Genomic DNA, 27,742 nt, shown 5'->3' on the forward strand with positions numbered 1-27,742 from the left:
GTTTTTATGTAGTAGAAGAAAATGTTCGTCTTCAAAAACTCTAAAAAACATCTGAAGGATAGGTAGGAAAAAAATGAAAACTTATATTAAAAATTTGGTTTTTCATGAATTGACTCTTTGTAATATGTTTAAATTACTTTTAAACGGTGAACAATATAAAAAATATAGTTTTGTTTTCATTATAAAATATTGCGCTTTACAATACTTTTCTATTATTTTAAATATTGGGTAGGGTGGGTCTAAATTTTTTAAAATCGTAAAATTAACTTTTTAATGTTTCGAGATAGAGTTTGGGTATTTTCCAGAAAATAGCAGAAAATCAAATTTAAAAAAAAACATTGCCCATGTCGTATACTTTTCATTTTACAAGAAATTTATCAAAAAATTAGGGTGTTTCTTAAAAAATCATTTTCTTTGTATAACTTTTGCAGTTTTGATTTTTCATTAACATCACTTTAGAAATACTTTCAGATATTTTGTAGGAGCACAATTTGTCTCAATATACCGAACCTCTAGCTTCTCTCGTTAGAAAGTTACATATGCTTTTTACTACAAATAATTTGTAAATATAGCAAGATATAAAAAAAATATCGCATTTGCCGTTTTTTGGTGATCTGTACTACAAAGCATGCTATTTCATATGACAGCAACGTATTTGATGTTAAGTGCCCGAATCGAAGATAGTTCTATTTGAAAAGTTATATTTTTTATATGAAAGTTCTTATAACTTTGAAACAAATAAGTTGAGTAGTTGGTGTTTTAACCCTTAAAGGCGCAAAGCAATTTTTTTCAAATTTTCTGAAAATTGTCTCTCAAAATTAATACGCTACTCTGATAATTTTAAGCTGGTTTTCGCAATGTTGTTTTAAAACAACATTGCGCATTTAAGGGTTAAGGAAAATTATGCGCCCTAATATAATCTTCAAGATGTCCAAAGGGTACTTTAGTGTAAAATAAAAACCTGTTTTAATCCACCTAGCGGTGTAATTGTGCCTTTCTCAATCATGAACACGAGAATGTTTGCGTTGTTTATATTCATTAAAAGCTTTCAAATGCATATACTATATTTTATTATTATACATGACATGACAAATATACAAAAAAAGAAATCATTATTCGAGTTCTAAAATTTTGCAAAAGAAAAAATAGCCACGGCAATATTGAACTGAAAAAAGTCCCAAAAAGTCGATTTCTACAAAAAAAAATTTCGAGATAACATAAAATCTCGACGTTTCATGCATTTTAAAGATGTTTGGCATCAAAAATACGAATTCGATTTCTGAAATTTCATGGGGTCCCCCCTTTGAAATTTTTTTTTGAGTTCCGGCTTATATGGAAATTTCATATGTGACCGGACGGTTTAGTCTATATTTCCGGACCCATATAAGCGATCCGTACGAAATTTTATAGACATCTGTGGGGATATTATAGCTATCATTGGGGACTAAGTTTGTGAAAATCGGCCCAACCATTTCCGGGAAACTGATGTGAGTTCGTCAATTTTGAAAGATTGCCGCTTTTCCCGGGCACTTCCGGAACCGTCTATGGTGGTCAATGCAGTCAACGAAAGTTTGGTTGGCCGTCGGTGACCTAGAACAGCAAATTTAAGTTGTTTGAGAGACATTTTAGCGAAATTTTTACCTTTTTACATTTCTTACAAAAGAAATGTATAGGATTCGCTCAAACTTTGAAAACTTTTTCCGAGGCCCGGAGGGCCGAGTTTCATATACCAATCGACTCAGCTCGACAAATTGAGACAATGTCTGTATGTGTGTGTGTGTGTGTGTGTGTGTGTGTGTATGTGTATGTGTGTATGTATGTATGTACAAAATGTCATGTAATTATCTCAGCAATGGCTGAACCGATCTTAATGAAACTAGTTTCAAATGAAAGGCCTAACGTTGCCATTTGACACTATTATTTTTGATTTTCGATATGTTGTTTACTTTCTGAGATATGGGCAATTTTGTCAAAACACGGCAGGTTTTTCGCAAATAACTTTCAACCAATGCGATATTGTCTCACAAACCGCACATAAATAGAAAGCTTGTAAAAATACCTTTCTAACAAGCTATAGATTGTCAAAATCCGTGCACGAGCGGCGGAGATATTAAACATTTTGTATTTTTATTCCTCGCTTACCAATTTTCACTAATTAAAAATGATATTGTTTCATACAGAGTATTGCTTTACTGGTGTTTTAGGGGCAAAACTAAACCGATTTTGAATATCGGGGTATGAAAACACATCTACGTGATTCAAGGAATTCGATGTTGTGAACATTTTGTGAATTACCTCTATAATAAATGAACTATTTCTCAAAAATCAATATACAAGTTCACGTCAAAGACAAAAAAATGTGTTGATAGTGAAACAGCGAGTTCTAGTATTTATCCCTTGGATTAGGCGTTGCGTTCAATCATGAGGTAAATGTTGGATGGTATATCAATACACAGATCAAAGAGTAATTCATCTAGCAGTGAGATAAAAGATTTCTCATATAATTATACTCGTGGCGTCACCGAAAGCAATTGTATGTTTGAAGCCCAAAACTCTAGCGAAAATTTAGCTCTTTTGCAAGATTTAGGTTATACTGGTTATGGCACAAAAATTTCTACTTACATTATTTACGATAATAATGTAAGGAATCAACATATCGCATAATATATCTATAAAAATAAGGTCAGTACCTTAACCATCATTTGCCGTTCCTCACACGCCCCCCCCCATCTCTCTCTCTCTCTCTCTCTCTCTCTCTCTCTCTCTCTCTCTCTCTCTTTTTCTCGCTGTCTCCCTTCTATCGCATCTATCTAGCTATTTCTGTATCCATTTCTAAGTTGTGTGATAAGATCTTCTGCCAATCTGAAATATTTATTCATATCCAAGCCAATTTCATGTGTGCGATGTAATTGTGATGGTTTGAGAAAACAAAACTATTTTTTGTCTGCTGCTACATCAACTCAACTTTAATTCAATTGTATTCAAAGCCTGTATCTACGCTATAATTAAGGAAATTCATGGCTATATGAGAAAAATATTTGGCTTAATTGGGTAATATGGATGTTTAACGATGAAAATTTTCAAAAGAGACATTCCACGTGCGCTATTTAAACTATTGAATTTTGAATGAAACATATGCTCAAAGACTGAAAGCTGAAGCCAGCAGGATTGGAATTTCCATCAACGTTTCGAAGACAAAATACATGAGAGGAAGAGGTTCTAAAGACGACAATGTGAACCTCCCATCCCGAGTTTGGATTGACGGTGACGAAATCGAGATGGTCGACGAATTCATGTATTTGGGCTCACTGGTAACCGAAGACAATGATAACAGCAGAGAAATTCAGAGACGGATCTTGGCGGGAAATCGTGCCTACTTTGGACTCCGAAGGACGCTCCGGTCGAACAAAATTCGCCGCCGCACGAAGTTGATTATCTACAATACGCTAATTAGATCGGTGGTCTTCTACGGCCACGAGACCTGGACTATGCTCGTGGAGGACCAACGCGCCCTTGGAGTTTTCGAACCATCTATGGTGGCGTGCTGCTGGAAGAGGAACGTTGCGCAGGCGAATGAACCATGTATCAGATGCTGGAAGAACCATCCATCGCGCATACCTTAACAATAGGACGTTTGTGGTGGGCTGTACACGTCATGAGAATGTCAGACGACGACCCGGTGAAGATGGTTCTTGAGGGCGACCCTACAGGAACAAGAAGACGGGGCGCACAGCGAGCACGGTGGATCGACCAGATAGAGGACGACCTGCGGACCCTTCGAAGACTGCGAGGCTGGCGACAAGCAGCAATGGACCGAGTGGAGTGAGGACGGCTTCTGCATACAGCAAGAGACAAAAAGGCTCTAGCCTGAACGGTAAGGTAAGTATATGCCCAAATATGTCATGTGAAAACTAAGAACAACTTTTTTGTAATGATATTATTGAAAATGCACATTCGTTGTATTGGTACGAACTTTCATGAAAAATAACGGATCAAAGACCAAACATATCCACAAATTAGATCCAGAAAAAGAAGTCTTCCAAAGTACCCACTCTCGATGGGGAATGCAACTACAATGTGTCTTCTAACTTATCGTCGTCCATATTTGCATATATAATGAGTAGTTTGAACCATTTCTTTTTCACAGTATTGGTTTGTATAGGACTTATTTATCCATATTTCCTGCACGAGAATTCCGAACGAAACAATATGCAAGTTATAAGGATGAATGGAAAGAGACTGCATTGCAATCAACTGAATGCATGGCTTTTATGCTATCGACATAGCATAGACATTTCACACTATTAACTTCAAGGCAAATAAAAACTTTGAAATATCTACCTGTCTCATTCAAGAATCGCATTCTCCCTCAGTCGTTCTCTGTTCAAGGGGCTTGAAAGCACATGTGCCCTTGTCTCACTTTACTATATTCAATTGCGCGTTAAAATACTGGAACAGTATTTTAACGCGCAACTATGTGACCAAAAGTATTCCAAAGCAAATTGAACGTTCCATGTTCCTGATAACTAATTAAGGTCCAACAATAAAGTAGATACACCAGATAATCTTAAAACGACGTCGTCAAGTAAAGAAGCATGAAAACGAAAAGAATAAAACCAAAAAAGACGGAAGCCCTAGAAAGTCCATTGTATATTGATTAGCCTTTTCTCAGAAGATGTGATTTTCAAAAACATTTCAAAACTTTCTGATGCAATGGTTCTCAAATTCGTACAATCCGGTTTATTCATTTTCTTTATTCAAAAATGTTTTTTAACCTTAAATATATGATCATTTCATTTTAATTACTTATTCCATTCAGCATATTTTTATTCGTTTTGTTCATCTGCGTCATTTTACTTCTTTTATTCGTTTCATTCTTTGGATTCACTCTGATCAGTTTAGTTTTTTTGTGCATTTTACTCATATTATGCATTTAACATATTTTATTCATTGTTTTCATTGCATGCATTCTATTCATTTTTCCAGTTTATTCATTTTGTTCAGTTTCTTCATTTTAATAATCTGACTACTTTTTCAGTTTTAATCATTTCATCCAAATAGTTTATTTGATACAATTAAATTTAAAGAATATTATTTTATAACATTTTACTATCGTTTAATTTTTCATTTTAATCAATGCATTTTATTCTGCTCATTTTCTTCTTTTTATTTATTTTATCACTTCAGCTCATTTTGTTTATTTGATTCCTTTGTTTTATTTATGCATTTCATTTATTTTTTACTTTATTTATTTTGTTCATTCATTCTTTTTATTCATTTGATCCATTTCATTAATTTGATTTATTGTATTCACTGGATTAAATCAATTTGATTCATTTGAATAATTTGATTCATTTGATTTATTTGATTCATTTGATTCATTTGATTCATTTGATTCATTTGATTCATTTGATTCATTTGATTCATTTGGTTCATTTGATTCATTTGATTCATTTGATTCATTTGATTCATTTGATTCATTCGATTCATTTGATTCATTTGATTCATATCTTTAATTTTATGCATTTCATGCTCAGTCATTCCTTTTATTTCATTCAATTTGTTAGTATGAGTCAATTTATTCTACTAATCTTATAACTATTTCTAAATATACCTAATCTTAATTTTTATTTAATAGCCATCTAATTTGATTCGTGTATTTCATAATTTTGATTTTCATTAATTTTTTTACTCATTTTATGAATTTAAAAACCTATTATTTCATGTTTTGCTTTACTTTCTATTTCGTTCGTTTTGTTGATTTTCTATTATTTATTCAGTTCATTCGAGATTTTATTCGTGCAAGACTAGAAACTGTTTTCATACCACCTCTAGTTGGGTGCCTACTTCTCATGAGTTCTGAAAACTAATCCAATAGTGATATGTGTAAGAAATGTCTCATCTCACTGCTAGGTCGATTAAATCGGTTTTTGATTTCATCGGAGTATCGGTTTGAATCACAATTTGCTATGTGATCGCACGCCACAACCTGTAACCCCGGAACCGGAAGTCAGATCGGGATGAAATTAAATAGCCATTTACGGGGACGCAATGCCTTTCATTTGAGACCAAGTTTAGTTGAATCGGTCTAGCCATTTCCGAGAAACCGATGTGACTGTTATTCTGAATTTAGATACTTCCGCCGGGGCTTCCGCAACCGATGATGGTGGCCAAAGTGGCCAAATAGACTTTGAATGGATGTTAGTCACCTAATACTACAAATCGAAGCAGTTGTGGTCATATTTTGGAAAAAATTTCACCTTTGTACATTCATTGCAGAATTGATTAAAATCTACATTTTCTGCGTGTTCGTACTCATCACCCTGTAATTCCGGAACCGGAAGTTGGATCCATTAAAAATTCAATAGCAGCCTATGGGAACGTTGCACCTTTCATTTGAGACTAAGTTTGTCAAAATCGGTTCAGCCATCTCTGTGAAAAATGAGTGACATTTTTGGTCACATACACACACATACATACATACACACACAGACATTTGCCGAACTCGACGAACTGAATCGAATGGTATATGTCACTCGGCCCTCCGGGCCTCCGTTAAAAAGTCGGTTTTCAGAGCAAATGCAATACCTTTCTATTGAGAAAGGCAAAACTACAAAAGTTATAGAAATAAAACGTTTTTTAAGAAACACCCTAAAGCTTACATTTGGAATTCTCGTGCAATAAAATCTAGAGTTTGCATGTCTTCAGCAAATTTGTCTAAAATGTATTGCTCTACAACTTCATCGAAGACAGTAAAGCTCTATCTCGAACCGTTAAAAAGCTCAATTTTAAATATTGCTAAAATTAGAACCACCCTAGCATCTGTTTAAACAAATATAAGGACATTGACATTGAATAACTTTGTTTAACATATTGCAGGGCTAAGTCATTTAATTTTAGCAAAAAGATAAAATTCCTGCTAAATTCACATTCTGGACCACTGTGCAATGGGCCTTTCCAAGTAACAATTGAAGTTTTATAGCATGCTACAAGTGCTAAGTTTTATCAGTGGCTACAAAACTAGCATAAAACTAGGGCTTAAGCAGTATTTTAGTGGGTTACATTTCCCGTCTCATCTGCAATTGTAGTGAGTGATTCTGACGGGGAGCTCTTCTGAGACCCTAGTTCTACAGCTTCAGTAGGACAACTCTCAAAAGAAAAATTCCCTTGCAATATGATTTTAGGTAAATGTCCACACCTTTTTTCCTGATAAGGTACTGATTTGTGCCAAAGATCGTATACTCATGACATGAATTACACGCTCGTGTTGTCCTTGTTTTGACTTATTTGGTTGCTAAATACCTCTAAATAAAATGTAAAAGACTCTTTGGATGTAGTCAGAATACTAGGATACAGCGTAGTTAATGAAAATTGTCAAGAAAGGTCTGGTTCGCGATAACAGTGCAATGCTGGCTCCCGGTACCATTTGAATGTTCCATTTCGCATATCGGTTTTGCCTGGAGACAAAATTTCAAACTACTTGAACCAACAATTCTACCAAGGTACTGAAATTTTAATAAATCAAAGTCTTGAGATTCCGGTACATGTTTATTCGCGCTACTTGGGTGCAGAATTCTGAACTATTCGGTGTATCACTTTGTACGCGTTGATCTCCTAAACAGCTTAGTCGAAGACGCCGACTAGCTTAAAAATAGTAAAATTTATATAGAGTAGGTTTAACAAATGATATACTCACTAGCGCTGCATAATGACAAGATCCCGAACTGTTAGATAAACCACCGACCTGATAAAAATTAGTATCAACAACACAACTACAGGTCACAAAAAATATATTCACATTGGCGCCAGCTAGTGATCGATTTTCGAACTATTCGATGCACCTCCTGGTAGCTTATAATCTCATGAACAACTTTGCCGAAGATACCGTCTCTTAGCTGGATGAAACTTAAAAACTTTAGATACAGTAGATCACAAAATTGACATGAACGACCAATACCGTCGCTTAGCAGCAGAATACTTCAATATTCAGCATACCATTGTGTAGGTTTTGATCTTAAGCGTGGGTTATCTGCCCTTAGTAAATTATAAAACACGCTATCTATGATTTTTGAAAATCGCGATGATGTGATCATATTCATCATCTACAATTCCCATGCAAATCTTGAGCTCTTGTCTCCGGAGTTTAGAGTTGTCTAACTTCGCTCGTATTTAGACAGTGCCATGATGCTTTTTCATACACTCCAGGGCACATACTAGAAGAGAAGCACCAACAATAAATACTAACGGAATTACATTTACAATTTTTTTTTCTAGGAACGTATAAAAAATTGTCATTCGGATAAATGATGTTTCAATACAGTTGAGTATTTTCGATATTGAACTCCAAATGTAAATTTGCGGGCGGAGCATTTCGATCACACCTGCGATAATTTCACTGATAACAGGAGCGTAATCCGCTCCGTATCGAAAACATACGTCAACCATGGGGGCTTAAAGCCCGGTATTTTTTCACATCAGGTGACTGTGATTAACTTTATTGAAACGACAGGCCTTTTTGCTCAAAGGCCTGTCGCGTTCGCTAAAAAAAATAAAAAAAATGGGTCTAAAGAAAACGTTGAAACAAGCGTGTGTGTTCTCCCGAACTGGCGCCATTTTTATCAACTAACGGGTACGGCGAAATGGGTTTCATTGGTGGGTTTCAAGAACCAAGGTTGTTTTACTGACCTTCCCTAAGACTGTTAGTAGCTGAAGTGGTTAAAAGAGGAACAGTGACTGGTTTCATTTATTTAATTATACTTTCGCGCGAATTTCCCACCGAATTCGTTAGAAGTTCAACAAACTGGAAAGTGGCATAACAATGCTCAGCAACAATTGTTGCTGGTGCTGTGTACTCCTATATTTTTACATTGTCTGGTAAAAAACCCAGACGATTTACCGGAAATGTGCTAATCGTCGGTTCGTGGTCAACATGATGTGATGATGTTCGTTTCGATGTTTTGCTACAGTTGCATTTCAGTTGGTAGCAAATACTCTTAATTGAACTTTTGAGCCTTCGCAACTCTACGCAGATTTATATTTGGCTTGAAAAAAAAAGAAAATCAACAGCCCAATGAATCAATCGATCTTATTGCAGTATCAACTATTAACACTAAACACCACCGCTTGCCAAAGCCTGCGACTCTTACGTGTCCTATCGTGAACGCAGGTACATATTGATCCAAAACCCACTAATCGCTCATAAATGTTCGCGTCCTTCTTTTTTTCTTTCAGAATGTGTTCCGTCTACGAAAATGTAAACCGTCGGCGTGTTTAAATGTGCTCTCCTGAAGCCAAATGAGCAATCAGCTGCTACTTACACCGGTGCATCTCAATCAGCTGTGAAAGCATCACTTCATCTATTAGTTCGCTCAAACACCGAAGCACCCGCAGACGCATACGCAACATACATCAAAACGGCGCGACAATTATTTTCCAATCAGGTAAGCGTAAACGGTGCTGCTTAGCGAACAGTTGAAATGATAACACGAATTTGGGCTCATAAACACCTATGGGTGTTGAAAGGAGACCGAAATTAGATCATCTCTCATTAGAGGCTTTTTGCGTTGGTTTACTGCATAACAAATGATGAACTGTCACATTCGTTTTCGTTGGCGATTTTCAGCGAAACGATGTATAGCTGATTGCTTCTTTTTCAAGTGATAAGGAAAGCGTTTTGCCTTTAGTGATTACTCTATAAAACTGCTGATGTGTCACCACTTCTGTTTAATCAAGGGTGATTCAATCTAAATAACAACCTCTTGCGTTAGAAGTGTTTACAGAATGTTTACTTTCGTAAATCAAATAGAATCATTAGTAATGTTCCAAAATTGAGAGAAACCCGAGTACTGTAATCCTTTTGAGAAATTTGAAGCTTTTATTTCGACGTACAGATTTCAAATTTGTCGTTCAACATAGCACTGGAAGTTGCGAAACGACGTTCTGGTATGCAAAGGAACGGAACTATCATAACAAGATCTCACATGTTTCCTGGCTTCCCGGACTACATGGGCATCATTTGCGGCCCTTACACGTTCAATACTTTTGTTAAATAATGCTTCAACACGTCAATCCCATTTGAAATGCACATCGTCAATCCAACTTTTTTGCATTACACGTTTCATACTTTCTCAATACTCGCTAATATTGGCAAAAAGGTTGAACGTGTAGATGAAGTCGATTGAAGAGAAGTAGAAGAGGCGTTTATGTTCTTTAAAATAGAGGTTTCGAAAATTGGACTGACAATATTCTCTGACATGACAAAGTTTTCAGTTCTGAAGTGGAAATAGTACAATGTAGTACATGCAGATATTAGTAAGATGAATGAGTGGTGTTAGTGATATCAGTATAAATCGGCTTGCTTTCGTCATACCGCGCGTTCAGCTCCCATTGAATCTTGCGAGTGTTATGACGTTGACTTTTTGTGCTTCTGGATTGTTTACATATTTTTACATTTCTTACAAAAGAAATGTATAGAATTCACTCAAACTTTGCAAACTTTTTCCGAGTCCCGGAGGGCCGAGTCTCATATACCAATCGACTCAGCTCGACAAATTGGGACAATGTCTGTATGTGTGTGTACGGGTATGTATGTGTGTGTGTGCACTAATGTCATGTAATTATCTCAGCAACCGCTGAACCGATCTAAACGAAATTAGTTTCAAATGAAAGGCCTAACGTTGCCATTTGAACCTATTATTTTCGTTTTTCGATATGTAGCTTACTTTCTGAGATATGGATGATTTTGTCAAAACACAAAGGGTTTAAAGCAAATAGCTTTTGAACAAAGCAATGCATCCATATTATTCCACAAAATTAGAAAGCCTGTAACCTTTCAAACAAGCTATAGATTGTCAAAATCCGTTCACGAGCGGCGGAGATAATAAACATTTTGTATTTTCATTCCTCGCTTACCAATTTCCACAAACTAAAATTGAGATCGTTACATACAGAGTATTGCTTTACGGGAGTTTTAGGGGCAAAACTAAACCGATTTTGCATATCGGGGTATGAAAACACATCGGCGTGATTCAAGGAACTCGATTCTGAAAATATTTTGCGAATTTACTTGATAATTAACTATTTCCCAAAAATTAATATACAAGTTTACCTCAAAGACAAAACAATGTTTAGATTCACTTCAAAGTGAAAATTTGTGCAGATTTGATGTATTTATCTGTTGGATTAAGCATTGCGTTCAATCGTGAGCTAGATATTGGATGGTATTTGAATGCACAGATCGCCAATTTATCCACCTAGTAGCGAGAAAATAGATTTCTAACATAATTCATATTCATATCATACTCGTAGCATTACCAAAAGCAACGGTGTTTTTCATTAGCAAAATTCTAGTGAAAGTTTGTCTTCTTTTGCAAGATTCATGTTAAATTAATTGTGGCGTAAAAATTATCAGTTGCATTATGTATAATAACGATGTAACGAATCAAAATTTCGCCCATGTACAAAAATAATGCCATAGCACTAACCATCATTTACCATTCCTCACTTGTCGTCCCTCCCCACCCTCGATCTCACACCAATCGTGTTCGTGGCAACTATCACGACTCAGATCTATCCTAATATTTCCAAATCCATTTCTAAGATGTGTCATAAGATCTTAAACTAATCTGAAAAATTTGTTAATATCCAAGCTAATTTGATCTTGCGATGTATTTGTTCAGGTTGAAGCAAACAAACCTATTTTTGTCATCTATTTCCCTATAAACAGTTTTCCGTTTTAGTGTAGAACAGAGCCACTTGCGGAAACAAACTAAATATTACATTCTACTTGAAAAAGAAAATATTTATCGTCCTGGCAAAATTTTCAAAATATTTGTATTATGAGAAAACTATAATTAATTTATGTTCCAACCCTGCTTTCCTCTGAAGATGAGGGGCTATTCCTTCGAAACGTTGCACTAAGGAGAGTCATATGACCGAAAACTACATCAACTCCAATTTAATTCAATTCTATACTGAGCGTTTGTATATACTATAATTACGGAAATCCTAGGGTATTTCAAAGTGGATAATATCGTTGTTTGAAGACAAAAATGTTGAAAGAGACATACCACGTGCACTTGTCTATTTTAAACTTTTCGTATCTCTACTGAATTGTTTAATGAAACATATGCTCAAATGTGTTATCTGAAAATTGAGAATACCTGTTTTGGATTGATATTATTGAAAATGCGGATTTATTGTAATGCACTTTTATGAAAAATAACGGACCAAATTCCAAAAATATCCACAATTAGATCAGGGAAAAATGGCGCCAAAGGTCCCTGAACTATCGAACTATACTTGCATCCCTGTAAAAGTATTCTTTTAACTTATAGCGATGGCTCCAATGGCCCTATGCTGAGAACACTTCAATTGAAGCTTCAATGACAGAATTAGTACAGGCATTGGACAATTCAATAGACGTTTTGTTTGAGTGCTCCGTATTCTGCACGTAAATGAGCGAGGATTATAATCACAATTTATGCATTAGACAGAAAATTTATCTCGCTGAATTTATGTCATACATATTACTGTGTAATTATAACTGATACTGAATTGTACTGGAAAACCCAATATACATTTTTCATGATCAATGTGACTAAAAGCATATTGATTATATATTTTCGATGAATTTAAATACTTATTCTGGTAGTTTGAACCATTCCTTTATCATGGTATTGTTTTGTGTAGGACCAATAAACCCATATCTCCAGAACGAAAATTTCGAACGAAACAATTCTCAAGTGATAAGGATTGCTGGACCTGAATATTCTATTCTGTACAAAAATCATTTTCCAGATATCTGTGACCAAAAAACATCTTTTAATTCCAAGACAAATTCCTGATTTCTAGATTTCCTTATGACTAATTAAGGCCCATCAATAAACTAGAAACACCAGATAATCTTAAAACACCGTCAAGAAAAGAAGATCGAAAACGTGCTATTTGCAATGAGATTTTCACAAACACTTCAGAATATTCGGAAACAATTGGTTTGGAATTCGTGAAATTCGTTTTATTCATTTACTTTATTTAACTAACTTTTTTTTTAATTTTATTCTATATACTCATTTTTCCAGATCATTCATTTCATGGATTATATTCGTTTTGTTATTTTTTTTTAATTATAAATATTTGACTTATTTTAAATATATAATCATATCATTTTAATTTTATTTTTCTTTTAGCATTTTGTTGATTCATTTTGTTCATTTGACCTCATTTTATCTATTGTATTCATTTCATTCTTTGTATGCATTCCGATCAGTTTTTCATCTAATGCATCTTATTCGTATCATTCATTCAATTTATTTTATTCACTTTTTTGTGTTATGCAATTTTATATTATTTTTCGGGTTTACACATTTCATTCATTTTAATAATCTGACTAATTTTGTTCAGTCATTAATTTTATTCATTTCATCTAGAACATTAATCAAACACAATTTAATTTATTCTATTAATTTTATTACTTTTTAATATCGCAGATTTTTTTTAATTTCAATCATTTTATTGTTTAAAAGCAAACAAAATGAAAACAATTATAAAATATATAGAAAGAAAACACTTTTATTCATTTTATCACTTTATTCATGTTGTTTATTTTATTCATTCTATTCATTTTATTGATTTTATTAAACCTCTGCATACCCTGTTATTTATGAACAATTACGTTTTCGAACAGTTATAACTTTGGGGACAAGATTTCCTCACCAAAAAGTAAAACTAATAATTGTGACTATCACCGTTTATTTGAGCGTTAATAGTTACAAGAAATATTAGTAGAACTGAAGTTATTGCAATTGTTCTGATTGGATTTCACTGGAGCAGTGCTATCAGTTATCGGTGAAAAATTATTTTTGTCTTCAAATATTGTTGAAAACTGATAAATTTCATCAATGTAGACTGCTTTCAGCTATCTTTTCTGCCCAATCGAACTATTGACAATTTTGCTGGAGATGTGTATTAAGGATCGGTATGTGAAAATTGAGCAGCTTCTCACACTGATAGACAAGCATCTATCTCGATCAAAACAGGTTTTGTGTGTTTCTTTACTCTAACACTTTAAAAAAAACGGTTTTGAAACAATATATGATCTAGAAAAACGTTAGATATGAAATGGTTAATTTTATCCATATTATTTATCTCATTAATTAAATTCTTTATGGTTTTATTCATATTATTTATCATTTTATTAAATTGTTAATTTTCCCCAGTTCATGTATTTTATTCAGTTTCTTCATTTTATTAATTCGGTTTCGTCAGTTCTTTTTACTAGTGGATGACAGTTTGTTAGCTTGAAACAATTTAATTTACTCTCTTAATTTCATAAATTTTTAATATTGTCTAATTTTCATTTGAGCTAATTTGATTTATTTTATTAATATGATTTATATTAATCATTCTATGCATTTTAAGTTATTCACTTTTTTATTGCTTTGCTTCATAATTCAGTTTATTCGAAGTGTTATTCGTGCAGTACTCGAAACTGTGCTTATCTCACATCTAGTTGCTTGCCAACTTTGCGTGTGTTCCGCAAACTAATGAGTGATACAAGAGTGATATGTGTAAGAAATGTCTCATCTCACTGATAGGTGGATTAAATCGGTTTTTTATTCATTTCGTTTATTTGATAGGCACAAATGCGTTAGCTTGGTGGTGCCAAATTCTTTTGTTTTTACATTTTGGATATCTTAAAACTAGGAGGTTACAATGTTGAAATTTTTTTTTATAAAAGAGAAAAATTTTACAACTATTTTTAGACTAGAAATAAGATACTATATACAAGAGAGGGGGCAAAAGATTTTTTTATGAAAAATTTTAAAACAAGGAATTCAATAGTAATAGTTTTTTACGAAGTATTTTATAGTTATCTTAAAACTAACAATATAGTTTGGTACATAAAAGGGGGAACAAATATTTATGAGAAATTTCACAGATGTTTTAAAACTAGGGATACAATTATATAATAGTTTTAACAAAGAGTAAAAATTACAACTATCTTAAAACTAGAAATACGGAATACAAATTTGATTTTTTATCGGAGACTTATGCTTGGTCAAGATATACAGAGGGGGGCTTATTTCCCACATCGGTGTAGAAGCAGTTGTATCAAGGACAGGGAAAGAAGGCGTAGATGGTGACCGGGAGAGAAGAGCAAAACTTGCAACTTTCGGGTAAACGGGAGATCAGCGAAACAAATTAGCTCCTCAGTCTAGTAGGTCGGATTTGCGGATGGTATTCTTCGGACCCGTGGGGAATTCTTCAAAAGTCATCGGACCTCGAGTCGCTCTCGCTTCAGTTTCCATAGTGGTAAGGGCGACGGCGGTTACATAGTGGCAGTCTGGAGCTGATCGGTTCCACAAGGCAGGAGGAAACTTCTAAAAACGAGAAATAAAAGAGAGGGGCTAAATTGGGATATTTATCGTTTTTATGAAAGTATAAATAAGGGACATATAGGGGAAATCACGATTTGCCAGTATATCTCGGACTGGGACATTGAGTGGTCTACCTCGGGCCCAAAGAGAATCCTTTAACTGAGACCTGGCGTCCAAATACCCGGCGCATACCCAGACAACGTGCTCGATGTCGTGATAGCCCTCGTCACAAGCGCACAGACTACTCTCCGCAAGCCCAATACGCCGCAAATGCGCATCCAAGGTGTAGTGATTGGGCATAAGTCGGGTCATTACACGAATAAAATCCCGACCCACATACATCCCCCTGAACCAAGGCTTCGTTGATACCTTTTGGGGTAATCGAATGTAGCCATCGTCCAAGTTCACCATTGCTCCACGAGGTTTGCTAACTGTTGAGTGTCCTCTGGCGACAAATACTAAAAAATTCGTTGAAGCAGATTGGTCTTTCGTATATGTCATCATTTAATGCGCCCACCTTTGCTAATGAGTCGGCCTTTTCATTGCCCGGGATAGAGCAATGAGAGGGGACCCAAACAAAGGTAATCTGATAAGATTTTTCAGATAACGTACACAAGGACTGCCGTATCTTCCCCAGGAAATATGGGAATTGCTTTTTGGGCTCCATCGAACGAAGAGCCTCAATAGAGCTGAGGCTGTCCGAAATGATGAATTAGTGATCTGTGGGCAGAGTGTCGACGATGATCCCAAGGGTGTACTGAATTGCAGCTAACTCTGAAGCGGGATCATTGAGCTTGAATGAAGCGGTGATAGTATTGTTGAAGATACCGAAGCCAGTGGACCCATCGAGATTTGATCCGTCAGTGTAGAACATTTTGTCACAGTCGACTTCTCGGAATTTATTATAAAATATATTGGGGATCACATGCGGGCGTATATGGTCCGGGACATCACGAATCTCTTCCTTCATGGATGTGTCGAAGAATACAGTAGAATCAGAAGCATCTAGGAAGAAGGATTAATGCTCTGTACCATGTAGTCGAAGTACAAGGACATAAATCAAGTTTGAGAATTAAGCTCGACGAGCCTCTCGAAGTTTTCAATCACCAACGGGTTCAGAATGTCGCATCGGATGAGCAATCGATATGAGAGTTCCCAAAATCGATTTTTTAGCGGAAGAACGCCAGCCAACACTTCGAGAGTCATCGTATGGGTCGAGTGCATGCAACTCAAGGCAATGCGCAAGCAACGATACTGGATTCTCTCCAGTTTGATGAAATGTATGTTCGCAGCGGAGCGGAAACAGAAACACCCGTACTCCATCACCGACACTATCGTTGTTTGGTATAACCTGATCAGGTCTCCTAGGTGGGCACCCCACCATGTTCCAGTTATTGTTCGGAGAAAGTTGATCCTTTGTTGGCATTTCTGTTTCAGATACCTAATGTGACATCCCCAGGTACCTTTAGAGTCGAACCAGACCCCGAGATATTTAAATGTGAAAACCTGATTAATCGTTGCACCCATTAATAGAAGCTGGAGTTGCGCCGGCTCACGCTTCCTAGAAAAAAACAACCAACTCAGTTTTCTCCGTGGAGAACTCGATACCCAGTTGAAGAGCCCAAGCAGACAAATTGTCCAAGGTATCTTGTAATGGTCCTTGCAAGTCGGCAGCTTTGGGCCCTGTAACAGAGACCACCCCGTCGTCTGCAAGTTGCCTTAGCGTGCATGAATTGGCAAGACAATCGTCAATGTCATTCACGTAAAAATTGTAGAGCAGGGGACTTAGACATGAGCCCTGGGGAAGACCCATGCAGCTAAATCGCGATGTTGTTAAATCGCCATGCGAAAAGTGCATGTGCTTTTCAGACAACAGGTTTAGCAAAAAAATATTTAAAATTGGTGAAAGACCATGCTGGTGCAGCTTCTCTGACAAAATATTGAGAGAAACTAAGTCAAAACCCCCCTTAATATCCAAGAAGACTGATGCCGTATGCTCTTTGTTAGCATAGGCCATTTGGATTTCTGTAGAAAGCAACGCAAGGCAATCGTTCGTCCCTTTGCCTTTGCGGAAGCCAAATTGTGTATCTGACAGTAAGCCATTTGCTTCAACCCAATTGTCGAGGCGAAACAAGATCATTTTCTCTAACAACTTCCGAAGACAGGACAGCATTGCAATCGGTCGAAACGAGTTGTGGTCGGAGGCTGGTTTTTCTGGTTTTTGGATGGCGATGACCTTCACTTGCCTCCAGTTTAACAACGAAGCAAAGCTGTTGATACCAATTTGAACTCATTCCATTGATTGCAGGCTGAATAATTAATGAATTATTGAGGCCCCTCATTAGTATGGTGAAAATAGGCGCTTTACCCCTATATGATAGACTTAGACTTGTAAAACTTGTCGAAAATCCGTAAAATCTTCTATAATAGACACTATTCATGACTTCTGATAGAATAGCAATCGTGTGAGTGATAAATTTAATGAAAATGAGACAAATATTACAAAAAACGTGATTTTCAGTGAAATTTCATGAAAATCTCTAAAACTTTATTGTCGTAGTTTTGGATGTTCCGAAACTTTGCCGAAGACACCAAATCTCTAAGATGCGAAATAAAAAAGTTAACATCGCAGCGCCACCTATACAGTGAAAACCCAAACTAATTTACATCATCAAAATAAGGCGCAGATAAAACCACGATGCTTTTCTAAAAATAGCAACTGAAAAAATGTACTCCCATAGCACTAGTGGTTTTGCTAATTTTCGTTCCTGCCCCACTGTGGATTGATTGCAAAGGATCAGCGCAGCATTCGACAATACAACGCTTTTGAAATCATCAGAGGGTTACGATTCGTTATGTGGCAGATATGCCGAACAATATACACTTCCTGTATATGTTACCAAAAGTAACTGTGACAGTACAGATACTGCGAGTTGTAAGCTCCCAGATAAGACACGGGTCAATAGCTTTGTTTAGAATAATGCATGTACGAGGCATTTCACGTAGATTAGGCCTGTCAGCCTTGTTGTAAGTAATAAAGGCTATGTTAAGGGGGCCCTCTACCCTCGAGGCTCGAAATTGAGCTATTTGGTGGGGATTGAATTGCAAAGGATCTACTGAAAAGATTTCGCATTTTGATTTTTTAAGCTACATGTTTTGATTTTTAAATTTTGATTTTAAAGACCAGAAGAAAAAAAACATTGGCAAACTATCAAACGTCATTGAAAACATCGATGTTGAAACTGCTGCCGTAAGTTCATAAAAGTATTGGTCCGATTTCAACTTTTTTTAAATTATAATGTAAGCATACCACTGCATTTTTCCATGTACGATTTGTACTTTCCTTGGGTTATGATGACGTCCCAGGAAGAACACACAATGCGATTATGTTCTTCATGGGACGTCATCATAGCGGGTAGCATAAGTCCAAAGGGTTGCAGGTTAGAATCCTGATACTGGGAGAATTTTTTCACATAATTGCTTTTGTTTAATGCACCATTTATGTTTTTCCTATTGGATACCACCAAAAAGACAAAATATTTTTGTTGTAGTATCGCAAAACTGTCATTGATGAAGTATAATTTTCTTCAGAATAGAAATAGAATCGAATTTGACAGCTAAATCCGTTTGCTTTTCGCCACTGTTTAGAGTGAAAAATTAACGCATCTATAGTCACATATACAGTTATATATTGGTTCAAACAGTATTATTCTTAAAGTTCTTAATTATGTTCATTGTCAGCACGAAATTTCGTCGAGTCATCACAACTTCACCCAAGAAGACAACGCGTATTGAAGACTATCTCCCCTGGAACCTATGGTGCGGCGGTTCAGAGCGTGTGGTGGGGGTCTCATAAGCCTGTCGTCACATGTTCGTATACCGACCAGAAGGGATTCTTAGTGTCAGTAAGATAGTAGCACTAGTCGTGATATTATTCAGTACGCTATGAAAATCGGTGGCGAAGTCAGTTGCGAAACAGAAGGCGGAAATACCGCAATGGGATTGTAGTGCAATCAAACAAACCCCAAAGAACTTACTACGTGCCTGATTCCGTATAATCCGAACATGTAGATGTTAAAATTACATCTTCCAGAAGTCTAGGATGCAAATCTACGACCTTCCTAAAAATGAAAACAAATACTCATCATTTCCCCAGTATACCGTCTGTACCGGCTGCAACATTCGACACGAAAGACAATCTCTCTAGTATATGACGTAAGCAATTCTAGCGAACGTCTGTAGGAAAAAAAATTCCTTCTCCCCTTTTCTTCACAGAAAATGCATTAGCCAGCACCACGTGACAAAGCTGCTTCCGCTGCCAGAAAGCGATATAGTTTGCTTTCAGAAACCATTTCGACCGCACGCCTGTAGCAAATCGACCGACCTGCCGGCACATTGGGAGCAACAACAATTTGAATGCATTTGATGAAGCAAATTCCACGTGCCAGCCAAAAATAAACTCTCCCGATACTGGATGGCCAAAATCGAAACCCGGTTGCGAGTGCAGTATAGTTTCTTTTCGGTAGATGCATGCGAGAGACGCTTTTCACTGCGTCGTCGGGTCTTAATTTCGCGTCAACTGTTGTAAGACATCGCGGCCGGTCGACTCACAACAATTGACGCGAAATTTAGGCAACTAATACTACTATAGTGCTATGAGGCTATGACTGCTTGCACATACGAAATGACTCGATGCAACTGCAGATTGGTAGTTTCCTAAATTTAGATTTTGGACTTAAGGAATCTTGAGAGACTAGCGGTTGCTTCTCTAATGCTTCAATCTGACATTCTTTTCTCCTAGTCCGAGTAAGTGTTTTTGGTCACATTTTAGATTCCACTATCACTATTACTCTACGACAGACACAAGTATTCCGCAAAACTACTTGTGCATATCATCAATCACTTTTATAAATATTGTTATTACTTTTAACTTTACTTTGATATTTTTCACTGTAGAAATAATGGGTCTTAAACCTACAATAGACAACTCCGAATGATCTTTATCAGATCATCTAACCTACAATCAAAATTTTCCAAACGAACATCACAAATTAGGTAAAATTACAAGTTGTGAAGATACATTAGTATTATTGGATAATTCAAATCGAGATGGATTTTTCGAAAAAAAATTGCTTGGAAAAAATATTACCATTGAATGTTTCAGTATGTTACAAGTTATGGAACAAAGCGTTTTGAAATTTAATTCGAACTTCCGTGCTTGCCTTCTGTGACATCACTCGGAATCAGCCAGTCGTTTATGTTCTTACGAGACGTATGATTTTTTGGATTTAACGTCTAACTAGGGTCAATTTTGGTACTAATCTAGCATTATCATCAAAGTGGCGCCAAAACTGTGCTAGTTACTGACGAGTGAAATCCGAAACGTTAAATGCTAATAGCAAAATCGGTTGAAATGTGTCAAAGTTATTAAATTTTTCCCACATTAGAAATTTACTCGCTAAAACTTTTGATGGGTTTATCTGACATTGTCGTGTGATAAATTCGTAATTTTTCCAATTTATACCTCACGTTCTGCACACATTCTTTTGAATTACTGTTCGACTGTGATGATTTCTGCTGTTCTCTCGGACTAGTTCAATGTGATCTTTCGCCAATATTATTTATATTGTCATATTGTCAGAAAAGCACATGCATTTTTCATATGGCGATTTGGCAATATTCAGAATAAGTTACATGGGCCTCCCACAAGGTTCTTGTCTAAGCCCTCTTCTCTACAATTTTACGTGATTAATTGTATTGTCAGCCCATGCACTCTAAGGCAACTTACAGATCTATGCTATATTTTTTAGGGTAAAATAAAGCGTAGTGCTTTCGCATAGGCCTGCTAAGCCAAGACAAGTTTCGGCTTCACTGTGTCTCATCGGCATAAACAGAACTTCTGCTCGGACTGGACATCACGTTTGATCAGTCATTCGATTGAAACACAAAGTGTGTTTTAGTTTTAAGGGATTTGCGTCAAGCCGGCGCTAATCTACTCCGACAAAAAGTTAGTGTCGGTTTCTGATGAGGCGAAGCCGAAACGCAACTGTGTAAGAACTTGCAGATGATGGCTTGATTTCTATTAAAGGCCAAAAACCATAAATTTACAACAACCGTTAGATAGTTTGAATAATTTATTAAGTAGTGCTTTGAAGCTTGGCATCGATTTCTCTACGGAGAAAACAGAGTTGGTTATTTTTTCAAGGAAATTTGATCCAGCTCAGCTTCAGCTACAGTTGGTTGGTCGAACGATAACCCAAGTCATGACGTTCAAATATCTCGGAACTTGGTTCGATTCTAAAGGCACATGGGGAGGCCATATTAGGTATCTAATAACGAAATGTCAACAAAGGATAAATTTTCAGCGAACAATAACTGGATTATGGTGGGGTTCCCATCCATGTGACCTGATGAGATTGTATCAAACAACAATACTTTCAGTAATGGAATATAAGTGCTTCTGTTTCCGTTTAGCTGCAAACACTCACATTATTAAATTGGAACGAATACAGTATCGTTGTTTACCAATCGCCTTAGGTTGCATGCAGTCGACCCATACGACGAGTCTTGAAGTACTAGCGGGAGTTCTTCCTTTAACCCTCCGGAAGTCGCGCTTATGGCCCACTGAACGAGCAGCCGCTGGTGCCATAAGACGATTTCGCTAGATTTTCAGAGCAGCGTGCACTCAGTGCACTAGCGCGACTTCCGGAAGGTTAAAAGACCGGTTCTGGGATCTCGCATCTTATTTACTTATGCGGTGTGAGGTTATAATCCACTAGTAATTAAAGATTTTGAAAGACTTGTCGAGCTTCAATCCCTAACGATATTCATGACAGTGTACTTCAATCACATGTCACAAGAAATAACACCTTCTAGTTATGTTATGACATATGTCAATATACTAGATACTCCCGATTCCACTTTATTTCGACACATCCATGGAAACTCGTGGAATCCCGGATCACCTGCGATTTCTGGAGATCCCTAAAATATTCATAAGTAAATACCAACACATTGACTGCCATGAAATTATCTACACTCAGGCCCGATGAGAGGGGGAGGCAGCCAGGACAATTGCCCTGGGGCCCGGATTGTATTTGGGGGCCCGCGATCTTACCCGAAAGATTGGCGAACACGTCCGGTATTCATAGAAGATCAAAAAATAGCAATAGTAATTTCTTTGTAATCATTCGCCTTAATAAATTGTTATATGATGCAAGCGTATAAAAATGAAAACTTTATTTGATTGTTGACATTTGTTAAAACAAACGTTCTTAAGGGAGTTGTCTACTTTGTGTACAAGTTTAAAAACGAATTTTATTGCTTGAATCGACGGAATAAACTACAAAATATTTAAATTTAAAGTATTTTCGAAGAAAGCAATAGAGCGTCAAACATAAATGTGAGTGTACGGAAAAACGCATGCGTCCTCTTCTACGTTCGCTTTTTTGCTGGTGGTGCCGGTTGTTGGCTTGGAGACACTGGGCGTGATTGTTGTTGAGTGAATAATTGTTACTGTCAGATCCGTAGATAATGGTTTTGTGGTCGTTTGTGGTTTGGTATAAGATAACAGTGTGCTGTTTACGGTTATAGTAGGTGTACTTTTCTTAGCTGCTTTTGCATAAAGTTTTCCGTGGTGCAGGTCTTTTAGTAGAATTCGCGCATAGGAATCTACCATGGTTGCATAACCAGTATTGTATGATGAAACGTCCCATTTTTGGTTGATCCGCATAACATGGTTACGTATGAAAAAGTTGGTTTGTACGGAAGCATTCTCACCACAAGAACAAAGTTAGGGGTAGCCGGGAATATGCGAAGTTACAGCTCTTATGGAAGCCACTTCTCCGTATCTTGACATAAATTTATTATTCACGATGTCAGAGGCGTGTGGAGATAATTCGTGAAACCATATCTCTCGTGAGCCCTTGTCTTTGTATATGGGGATAATGTTGTTAACGTGGCAGCTTTTGTTGGTGTGCTGCACGTTGTTCCGCGAATGTTTCTTTACGTTTGATACGGTGCATATGCATGGCGTTAACTTCTCCCGGATTGAGCACAATCTGCACATTTAGTTATTATTTCACTTCCCGAGTAGCTGGTCTTACAAGACATTTCCCAAAATCAATTGCAACACAATTGTATCTATAGCGGAACGATTTTTAGTTTCTACTCTGGGCGAGATGAAAAGGTAGACTGAACTTGATTAACAGGTGGTTAAAATTGATAACCTTTTTGTTTTTTTTTGTATTTTTATAGCACGTTAAGTTCAGTTCATCCAACAGCAGTAGTACTCGGTTATCTACTGTACTCGCAGTTGTTTAATTTGCGTCTTCTTATTTCTTTCTGTGTCTATATTGTTGTCGGGTCCTACATATTCTCACAGCATACAAAAACCGGCTCCTACGTTAGCCATATCACATTGTTTATTATTTAAACCTGCATAAAATCTACGATTAGAAACGGTTTTCTTGGATTTAATATGAGATAAACTTATATAAATTGAAAATATTTTGGATGTAATAATTTTAAACGAGAATATCGAACTGAATTTGCACCTTCTCATTATGCAAAGCTCAAAACTGCTCCATTGCTACCAGCAAATAAATCATTCCGTGTATCGCTTTGTCTGCACAGTATAAGCAAAATGTCGTGTTCCAAACCACTATGGCTAATGTTCACACCCTGCAATTTCACCATGTTAGTAATAGCCTTCTGATTATGTTCCAGACCATCAATCAAGCAGAAGTGTTTGTTTCGTGAAACGAAATATATCCGCTCACCGTTAAAATAAAAATTCCAAAATCCTCCGGTAGTTGGAAGTATTATTCCTGCTATTGTAACTCCTGCAGATCGTTTAGAAGTGCAAACTGCTCTGCTTTAATTGTTTTGTGTCGTTACCCAAGTAACCATAAGCACCAATTTAAATTTCTAGATAAGCTATAAGATAGCATTTCCATTGCTAACTAGCCATAGACAAGTATTTTTAATGCTTCAATGCACCTAAAATGTAAAGCGTTAAATCTATCACTATATCGACATACAGAACATAGACATCGTGCTAAAAAGCTTTTAAGATAAATACACTATGAAGCTAAGCTGCTCTAAGTGCTAATATAGAATAGGGTGTCCCAAAATGACATCATGTTAAAAACGTCATAGGGCTCACTTCTTAAATGAAAGCTTAGGGTATCAGGACCACTTTCTTCTTCGGAGTCAATTTGCTAAAACGCTCCCTACTGGTGGCGAATTTTGATTTTTCGAAAAATGGGTAAAATTTCAAATTTATGCTTGTTGAAGTGCTTCTGAACTGTCTTAGATTTTTTTTAGCATTTTTTTTTTATTTTTTTGGAGATCAAAATGGAGAAGTTTAGTTAGTTAGTTAGTACAAATTTTGAAATATAAGAGCAGCTGAGCCATTATAACTTAGTAAAAAGTGTAATTTTTGATGTTTTTCGTTAGTTTTTCTTCAAAACTGGGTATCTACAAATTTTTAAAAGTATAGAGAACACTTCAAATAGTTGAGCCGAATAAAGGGGCGTAATTTTGTCGAAGAAAGTGTATATCCAAGGTAAAAGGGGTATGAGTTATATAAGTTTTTGTTATACAACCTTCGACATTTTCAGTAATTCATCAAAAATAATAATGTTCCAAAAAATAAAACAATTCAAATGTGCTTAGACCACATATTGTTTTTTGGAAAATGGAAGGAAAATGATTTAAAACGGCGTTTTCTGTTTGTCTTTAGTTCATCAGGATCGGGTTTAATGAGAATTTGATGATTTTTTGTACCATCAATTATAAAAATAATGATAACTTTACTAATGATGCCAAGTCTCTAATTATTTTTAGAAAAGTTTATTCTCCATAATTACTTTTTGTAGGCTTATCTCCAAAATTATTGTACTAGAAGATGCGTTGTATTCTGTCGCAGAGCTTTTTCGAAAATACAAAGCCTTCAAAATTGACTATTTCGGAAATGTGTGATCTAAAACGTAAGGATCAGTTTTTCAACATTCACCCCACCCTTCTGCATTTTTCTCCACTCTAAGGTACCTAACATGGGAATGAGACTTTATATACAAAATCTGAATGCGTTAATCGATTCGGCATACAAATATATGCCATAACTTGCCACTAACTCGACATATTTGTTTAATTTTCATGATTTTTAACCCCACTAGGTGGTTATTAATATACTAACTAATTTTTAAAAAATCGTCAAATGCTCATAAAAACCGATTCTGATGTACTAGAGACAGGAAGAAAACGCCATTTTTCATCATTTCCTCCTATTTTATGAAAAACAAAAAGCGGACTAAGCACACTGAAATTGTTTTATTTTGTAGAACAGTGTTATCTTTTATGAATAGCATAATATGGCAAAGGGTTATCTAGCGAAAACTTATATAACTCATACCCCTTTTACAGTGGCTATACACTTTCTTCAACAAAACCCCTTTATTCGGTTCAACTATTCGAGGTGTTCTCTATACTTTTAAAAAAATTTAGATACCCAGTTTTGAAGAAAAACTAATGAAAAACACCAAAAATTACACTTTTTACTAAGTTTTAAAGGCGCTGTCACTCTTATAATCCACAATTTGTACTAACTAACTAACCAAACTTCTCCATTTTGATCTCCAGAAAACTAAAAAAACGCTGAAAAAATCTAAAACAGTTCAAAAGCACTTCAACAAGCATGAATTTGAAATTTTACCCATAATCGGCCCATTTTTCGAAAAGTCAAAATACGCCACCAGTAGGGAGCGTTTTAGCCAATTGACTCCGAAGAAGAAAGTGGTCCTGATACCCTAACCTTTCATTTAAGAAGTGAGCCCGATGACTTTTTTAACATGATGTCATTTTGAGACACCCTAATATAGAATCTTCTCATAGTGCTTCGAGACACCGAACAATATGAAATATACGTATGCGTTCCAATAGAAACCAAAAGTTGCCTTCATGTAATAAATGATGATGCAATAAACCTAAAATCAATGCGTAATTTCAACCAACATCTAGGTAGAGTTTGGATTAAACCAAATGTACATGCAAATCTTCTCACAGATCAGTGAAGTGATCAAACGCGTATACCAAATTGAGACGAGATTTTCGACAGCGGATCGAATCCCATTTCTATAGGCACTAATTCGTCAATTTAAACAGCCGGCTTATCAAACAAAAGAAGAGAGGAAGGGTGGGTGGGGATTCATGGCAAGGTACAAATCTACGATCAACATGGGGAACGTGCCATTTGAGCTAGACGCTACTGCTTCCTGATTCCTGAGTACCCACAAATTGAAAAACTCGTAGCTATGGTCATTATACCCGATTTGGATACCACGGAATAAGAAGCTGTCGAAATTTACCTGTCAGGCACGCTATCTGTGGATGTGGCAATATGAGTCAACCGGAGACAAATAGAAACCACGTCAACCGGAGACTAAAAGAAAACCCATGGCTGAAGAGGCACTAACTCATACTGAACTAGAGGGCTTAGATTTAAAAGGGTCCGGCAGTAATACAAGCCTTGGGGCCCGACGCGGCTATCGACGGCCCTGTCTACACTGATAGGCCATGAATCAATGAGGCCACTGGCTTCGGTTTTTTCAACAATAGCACCTCGATCTCTCTCAAGCTTGCAGAAGCTGCCTCTGTTTACACAGCCGAACTAGCAGCTGTTCACTATAGTCTGGAAATCAAGTCAAGACTTCCAAGCCATTATTTCATCCTCACAGATAACCTAAGCACAATTAGGGCCCTAAACTCATACAAGCTTGATAACCACGCTCCGTTCTTTTTGAAGAAGATATGTGAATACTTAACTCAATTAACAAATAAATCTTATCAATTTACTTTAGTGTGGATTCCCGCTCATTGCTCCATACCGGGTAATGAGAGAGCGAATAATTTAGCCAAAATAGGGGCACTGGACGGTTACATCTATGAAAGACCTATTGCCTTCAATGAATTTTATAACGCTTCTTGTCAGAGGACGCTTACTAGTTGGCAAACATCATGGGACAACGGAGATCTGGGACGGTGGTTGCACTCAATTATCCCTAAAGTATCGACGAAGGCATGGTTCAAAAGGTTGGATGTAAGTCGAAACTTCATCCATGTGATGTCTAGGCTCATGTCCAACCATTATACGTTCAATGCGCATCTCCGCCGTATTGTTCTCGCAGAAGATAATCATTCGGAGAAGGTCACCACGACATTAAACATGTTGTTTGGTCTTGCACTGAATATCGTGAAGCCAGATCCCAATTAAAAGACTCCTTACGAGCCCACGAAAAAACGCCCTATGTTCCTTTTCGTGATATCCTCGGTTTACGAGATCTTACATACATGGGCCATATTTA

The 27,742-nt window shown here is 36.4% G+C and overlaps 1 protein-coding gene across 1 annotated transcript in view; it reads left to right on the forward strand.

Annotated features, from left to right (window-relative positions):
* Positions 1-27,742, forward strand: part of LOC131681580 (trafficking kinesin-binding protein milt) — a 316,121-nt gene that overhangs the window by 15,778 nt on the left and 272,601 nt on the right. Inside the window, exon 2 of the mRNA XM_058962440.1 lies at positions 9,232-9,440. The gene's annotated coding sequence lies outside the window, so the exon portion shown is untranslated. The remainder of the gene's footprint in view (positions 1-9,231; positions 9,441-27,742) is intronic.

This window comes from Topomyia yanbarensis, chromosome 2, assembly GCF_030247195.1.
Source record: "Topomyia yanbarensis strain Yona2022 chromosome 2, ASM3024719v1, whole genome shotgun sequence".
Classification (NCBI taxonomy): Eukaryota; Metazoa; Arthropoda; class Insecta; order Diptera; family Culicidae; genus Topomyia; species Topomyia yanbarensis.